The sequence below is a fragment of the Aegilops tauschii genome, chromosome 1 (assembly GCF_002575655.3).
Source record: "Aegilops tauschii subsp. strangulata cultivar AL8/78 chromosome 1, Aet v6.0, whole genome shotgun sequence".
Taxonomy (NCBI): Eukaryota; Viridiplantae; Streptophyta; class Magnoliopsida; order Poales; family Poaceae; genus Aegilops; species Aegilops tauschii.
Window position 1 is genome coordinate 480,943,341 of NC_053035.3, and position 7,405 is coordinate 480,950,745.

The following is a 7,405-nucleotide window of genomic DNA, read 5'->3' on the forward strand; positions in this document are numbered from 1 at the left end:
CAGCCGGGTTCGCTTCTTCACCTGGCTCCTGGTTCAAGCCAGGGTCCACATGAGGGATGTGCTGCTACCGAAGAACACAGTCGCTACGAAAGCTGCCGGATGCCCGCTTTGCTCTTCCCCTCTTGAGATAGCAAACCACCTCATCTTTGGCTGCCCTTTTGCCCGCCGGTTTTGGAGCTTGGTTGGCCTGAACTCCGATATCACCAACGTCAACCTGCTTCACCGGCTATCACCCCCGTGCTCGGTGCTGGTGAAAATGGGCCCTACGTTCCTTCTCCTTTGTTGTTGACACTTCTGGAAGCACCGAAACGCGGTGGTCTTCCAAGGGTTACCACCGTCGACCCCCCTGCTTCTCAAGTCATACAGGGAGGACGCTGTGCTCTCGAGAGTGCGCCTCCCCGAGACGCTCAAGCCTACGGCTGATGCTTGACTGACCTGCTTTGTGTGCTCTCTGCCGTCTCAGGGAGCGCGGTAGATGTGGGCACGGTTCTTTATCAAAATGTGATTAACAAAAATATCTACAACAACTTAGAGTTTTTCAGTTTCTGCAAAAAAAACTTAGTTTTCAATATTCTTCGTTAGTCACTTTTATGGAGATTGATTAAAAATAGCATGCTGATTACGCTTCCCAATGGGGACCCGCATACCGCTTCTCGACCACATCCTTATCCCCACCCAAGAGGCCTCAGCCACAAAAAGCAACTGGTTGTTGACCCAGCTCTCCAATGGCTCTACAATGCATCTCTTCCCCTGGTCGATGCTCTTTGTCTACTTCCTGTCCCATCTCTTTTTTCATTGGTGAAATCGGAAGCCGCTGCAAGCCGCCCACGTGCTACTGTGGCCAGCCCGGGACGCGACACCCGTTGCAAGCCGCCCGTCGACACTGGTGCAGTGGGGTCACCAGCGATGCAATAGGGGTCACACGGCGGTGCTGCAAGGGGGGAAGGGCGCGTGATCGCGCTGCAGTTGAGCGCTTGTCGACAGCTCCCCGGTGCTGCGATCTAACGCTGGCCGGCGGGCCGGAGCTGCGATAGTGCTGCAGTGATGCTTCACCGGCAGCTGCAATGGAGCTTCACCAGCGGCCCGAAGCTGCGGCGCAGCTGGCGGTGCTGCAATGGAGCTTAACCGGCGGCTTCAATGAAGCTTCAACGGTGGCTCGGAGCTACGATGGAGTGCTTGGTGCTCCAGTGGAGAGCCCATTGTGGCGGTGGGGGCAGCGATGGAGAGCGCTGCCGTGCTGTGGGTTGGCGCTATAGTGTAGCATCACCGACGCCCATCAGTGGAGCCTTGCTGCGCTATCGACGCATGGCTCCTGCTGCGAGCATAGGACGTTGCTTCCCCACGAAACGCGGTCGTTGCTTCGCTGCGGCTGCGATGACAGGATAATGACCCGTCTTTGTGTCGACTGATTCAACGACTTTGAGGGGATATGGATCCAACGGCCCACGACCCGACTGATTTCCCCACAAAATCAGTCGGTTGATCTGTAACAGTGGCCCACCTTTATTCTATTTGCATGTGATAGAACATCTTCTATCAATGAATAAAGCTAGAATGTTGGTATATTCTTGTCAGCTAACACACCTTTCTTGGACAATAACCAAAAGCATCAGTGAAATTTCTAATGAAAACGTTTATATTTGGATACATCATCCGTTTTTAAATATAAGTTTTTTTTAGAGATTTCAATATGAACTACATACGGAGCAAAATGATGAATCTACATTCCATTTGTAGTTTATATTGAAATCTGAAGAAAAAATTCGGAACGGAGTTAGTAATATACTCCCTCCGTTCCTAAATATAAGTTTTTTTAGACATTTCAAATGAAATACAATATATAGATGTATTTAAACATATTTTAGAGTGTAGATTCACTCATTTTGCTTTGTATATAGTCATTTGGTGAAATCTCTATAAAGACTTGTACGAAGGTAATAATATAAGAACGGAGGGAGTATCTAGTAGTATGAAATTTGGTGCGGACTTTGATGTCTCAACTTGCACAGCCTCGCATTCATTTTTCAAATGCCCGCGCCACCTCTCCGCGGCAGCGGCGCCGTCGGAGTCCGCGGCGGCGCCCACGTCAGCCTCCTCCTCGCCGACCGCTGTTCCACCTCCGCGGCCTCACCCTCAGCTCGTCTCCGGCTGCATCGCCGCCGACGCCTTCGCGGCCTCCCGCCTCCTCGACGCCTACGCCTCGCTCTCCCGTCCCGCCGCCGTGCTCCGCTTCCTCTCCTCCCTCCCTTACGCCACCAACTCATTCATGCTCAACACCTCCCCCGCGCCCTCGCCTCCTCTCCGGGCAGGCACACCTTCCCCTTCCTACTCAAGACCTCCGCTCGGCTCCCCCTTCCTGTGTCCAAGCAGATACACGCGCTCGTCCTCAAGCACGGGCTCCATCGTGACACCACTTTGCCAAATGCCAACGCCCTTGTCCACGTGTACTCGGTGGCTCGACTCATGGGTGTCGCGTGGAAGGTGTTCGATGAATTGCCGGTTCGAAGCATGGTGGTGTATACCATGATGGCCTCTGGCTATGCGCAGAACAGGCGGTACAAGGACGCCATGGGAGCCTTTGATGACATGCTCAATGAGGGGTTCGAGCCCGGCGCCGTCGTGATGGCATCGGTGTTGTCGACCTGCGCACGGTCGGAGTCGGGCGGGCTGGTGATGGGGCGGCAAGTGCAATGATATCATGGAGAGGAGGGGGATGGCGGTGCCTCTGGAGGTGATCCTTGGCATGGCATTAGTTGACGTGTATGCAAAGAATTGGACAATCAAGGAGGCGGTAACAGTGTTCAAGGGGATGCCAGAGCGGCATACGGCTACGTGGAATGCTCTGATCCCAGCGTTGACACACCATGGGCATGGCAAGGATGCGCTGGCGATGTTCCAGCAGATGCGCCGGGAGGGTGTGCTGCCGAATGCAACCACGCTTGTCAAAGATCCCTGGGTCGAGTGCCATTGGTGGCTGCGGCAATGACTGACCATGGCAGTGACTGAAGACGTGTGGGTTTCATCGCAGCTCAGTGCTGATCAGCAACTTGCTTGCTGTTCATGAACATGTTGGTTGCCAGTATTTTATCAACATCATGAACTCAACCAACTTGGGCATCAGGGGGCTAGCAATACTAATTCTTTTTGGTGAGATACAGATGAGTTGTTTACAGTCGGGACCAAATTCAGCATCATCATTTCCAACAGATATGGCCACTAGAAAAGCAGTTCGTATTGATGGCATATTTTCAATCTGCGTCACATTGTCTAGCAGAATTCCTCCATCCAGCTGCGCTCGCGTTGTCTTCAGTATCTCTTGATAATTACACCGGAGTTGTAAGATCGATCAATCATGCAACCATTTGCATATAAAGGCTGAGATGTACCTTCAAGTCCATGTAAGAAGTGTTCTTCTCTGGTCACTGCTTGTACATTATGAGGAAAGCAACACAGTAGAGCAGACCTAACATCTTACACGTCATTAAACCTATAACTAAAGATATTGGCATTGGGTTGTTCTCTGTAAGCTTGTTTTGATTACATATATGCATGATTCACCCCTAGGTTCACAAAAAAAAAATCATTGACATGATTTCTACGTATGGTTGAAAATGTCTTTAAAATATTGCATAGACTTTTGCCAAAACTGCTGCACAAACTTTTTGGCCAGCAACTATTTTGAATATTTACATGTAAAGTATCCATCCTCTTTTCTTCATATATTTCCTGTTGTTTCTTCCTAATATCAACACTTCAGCAGAAGATGTCGTGCATCGTGCAATATGGCAACACCAAGAAGGCCACCATCAAGGCGAAAGCTGCGAACACCCAGAGTAGGTCTTAACTCCAGACCTATTTGTTATTTATTCATAGAGCCCATAATTACTATCTTAGTTTGTAAGTCTGTTTCAAGAGGATGTGCAGCATCCTTTTTTTATTTTAAATGTTTAACTTCACTTCTCATGTGGGTTTGGTGCTTACATTATGCTTAATCAAGCCAGTTTCACCTAAATTTATCATACACCATAGAACTAATTATTAGAGTACAGTTCCTGATGCTTACTTCATGCAACTGAAAAAAAAACACTTCCTTAAGATCCATCCATGTCGCTGCTCCTTTCTGCAATGTTTGGTTTTGTTCTCTTCAACATTTATTTGTTTCAACACAATGTCGATTGCTGTCACAACTTAGCAACAATTACGTGACAATAAAAATTGGGATCAGAGCAATGGTCATTGATGTCCTTTCCTGTCATGTTGGTTCCATGTGTTCGTTACATTTATTTAATTAGAATTCTTACATGCTCTTTTGCTATGTTGTGGAAATACAAGCTCTGTGGTGGCAGAAGTTAGTTGCTATGGGATGTGGTGAAGTTTCGGCTCCTCTGGAAGGTATCATGTTGTTTCCAGTGACGTGCATATGTGAACAGTACTGAGTTTTGACAGCTAATGGCTTTTTAGAATTATTCATATGGTAGGAACTTTGAGCTTCCAGTTCTGAGAGGCATTTATTTTGAAAATATTAAATATGGTAAATTGCAAGCTCTAATGATGAAGCTCGACACAGAGAAAGCTTTTGACACAGTCCTGGGAGTTCCTTCTGATGGTGCTCGAGGAGACGGGTATTGGTATTGGTTGGAGAAACTGGATATCTGCCCTGTTCAACACTCACGTTTTCTTCAACCAAGATACTGTTGAACGGAGAGCTTTCCGATTCCATCTCTCTTGCAAGAGGTCTGAGGCAGGGCGACCCCCAGGTGGCCGCTTCTGTTTGTCATCGTCATGGACTGCATGGCTAGGATTTTTGACAAGGCGGTGCATGCAAGGTTGCTGGGCCCTATTGGAAGTATGTGATTGCCTTTCAGAGTCTCACTGTATGCCGACGATGCAGTGCTTTTCATCAACCCCTCACCCCAGGACACTTGTACTGTCAAGGTATTGCTTTCAGATTTTTTTGGCAGGCACGAGTCTACATGCAAACTTCCACAAAAGTGGATCACCCCTATATGCTACCAGGAAATCGATGTCCAACCTGTCCTGCATGGTTTTGACTGCTCGGTAAAACCCTTCCCGTGCACTTATTTAAGGATGCCTCTCTCTGTCTGACCACAAGCTGAAGAAGGTGGACTATCAAACAATCATTAACGCCATCATGAAGAATGTCAAGGGCTAGATCCATGCGCACTTCTCCATCGATGGCCGCCTAATCTTGGTGAAGCATGTGCTCTTGGCAATGCCGGTATTCCAGATGATCTCGATTGACATGCCAGTATGGCTGGCGAAAGCTATTGACAAGGTATGACTGGGCTTTCTCTGGGAAAAGAAGGATGTGACAACTAGCGGTAAACGCTTTGTGAGCTGGAAGGGCTTCTGAAGCCCCAAGAATTTTGGCGGTCTTGGCATATCTAACATGTTGGCCTAGAGCATTGCCCTTCGTACAAGATGGCTGTGGGAAGCTTGGACTGAGCCGGATAAGCCATGGTTAGGGATGCACCTTCCTGTGGACCCCAAGGCCGGAGCCCTGTTCAACGCAACTGTCATCTTCAGGTGGGGGGAAGGGTCAAGGATCAGTTTCTGGCACGAACCACGGCATCACGGGGCCGCCCTTGAACATGTTTTCCTGATCCTGTCTTCCATCTGCAGACGGAGAAGACTCACGGTCCCCCGGGCGCTTAGGGACAGTGCTTGGATCAGACACCTGAAGCAGCAATCCTGTCCAAGAGCACTTCGGGAATTCTGTGATCTCTGGATCACCATGCATGAGGTTAACCTGACAGAGCTTCCAGGCTCGGTTTCCTTGAAGTGGACAAGCAATGGCGTGTATTCCGCTGACTCGGCTTATAAAATTCAGTTCGAGGGCTGCCAAAGATTCATTCTCAACGCCCTCATATGGAAGTCTGTTGCCATGCTCAGATGCAAGGTCTTCTCTTGGCTGACTCACCGCCGACAACTTGGCAAAGCGGAGCTGGCCGCACAAACCCACATGCACGCTCTGCTCCTGCCCTGTAGAAGGCATTTATATTTACTTAATTTAGTCTTCAATTTGTTTCGCTTCATTGCAAGAAATTTCTGATGCAAAAATGGATTTCCTCCTACATTTTCCTCAGCAGCCGCCGACCTTTCTTGTCAGTTGTGACAATCGAAGAGTGCATCAGAGAAGCCCCCCAGAACTGCTACTATTGCAATTAATACATTGTGAGTAGTTAGATACACATCTTTGCAATGATGTATATTTTCTAGCACATCTTTGAATATAATTAATTCCTTCCTTCCTATAATAGAGTGGTGTTCAAATCTAGCCATCGTTCTCTTCGTCCACGAAGAACAGAGTGCATGTCCTAGTGCAAGACAGGATGTAGGTGTATGTTTTGATGTACGGAAACAATGAAGAAAAGCATGAAGATGTGGATGTTTTTTTTGGTCTTTCCAGATTATTGGTTGATGCAAATATTCAGTTTGTATTCTGCTGGATTATCTCCAAATGTTGCAATTTTTTTACGGGCAATAGGTAAAGAATATCTTATGTCTAGCATGTACATTCTCGTCAAGTACATTAACCGTTGTACTGGTATGTTGTTTGTTTAGACGTATGCATTTTGTTGGCCTGATCCAACATTCCTAGAAAAAGGGTAACTACAGTTTCTTGTCGTGCAAGATGCTTGTTATTTGGCTTTAATCACGAACTTTAGTTTTCTTGCCGTGCTAGATGCTCAATTTTTTAGTATGCTAATGCTAACTTTGCATATCTTTGAAGAACTACAGTTTCTAGTATGCTAATGCTAACTTTGCATATCTTTTTTCGCCTGCTTGCAAGGCCGCCTCTCCTGTCAAGCATATCACTGTCTTGGGGGAAGATTGCAACCCAGATGAATGCACATATATCAGATTAGAACCAAGAGCGGTAAATGAGCTTTTCAATATGGTCATTGGTTGACGAAGAGTTAGCTTTTCAATATGGTCATTGGTTGACAAAGAGCGTTCATTGGCTCAACGTGTTGGCTGCCACCGCCTTGGTGAGAATTTCGAGTAGGCGGTTGCTGATGTTAAATCTCTCCTAGCCTACTGCACAACTTCCTTCTAGATGCCCCTCACATCACTACAGATCCAGATCAAGGCCTTGATCAACCTAGCTGTCAATGCCACTGTTAGCAAGAAGGGCACCCTAAGGGGCTAAAGCCATGTTGCCTCCCTCATCCTTGCGGGGGACTTTAATCTGATAACCCAAATGGCAGATAAAAGCAACTCCAAAGTTCACCAGGTAGTGATGAATGCTTTCAGAGTTGAAGGATATGTACCTACACGAAGAAGTCAAGAAGGTATATGTGGAGCAACAGACCACCCTAGCTAGTGAAGCTTCACCCAGTCTTTATATGAGCAATGGAGTAGCTCCTTCCCTAATTCGCTT

The 7,405-nt window shown here is 47.5% G+C and overlaps 1 pseudogene; it reads left to right on the top strand.

Annotated features, from left to right (window-relative positions):
• Positions 1-1,064: 1,064 nt before the first annotated feature.
• Positions 1,065-4,243, top strand: LOC109765597 (pentatricopeptide repeat-containing protein At1g59720, chloroplastic/mitochondrial-like; annotated as a pseudogene).
• The last annotated feature ends 3,162 nt before the right edge of the window (positions 4,244-7,405 follow it).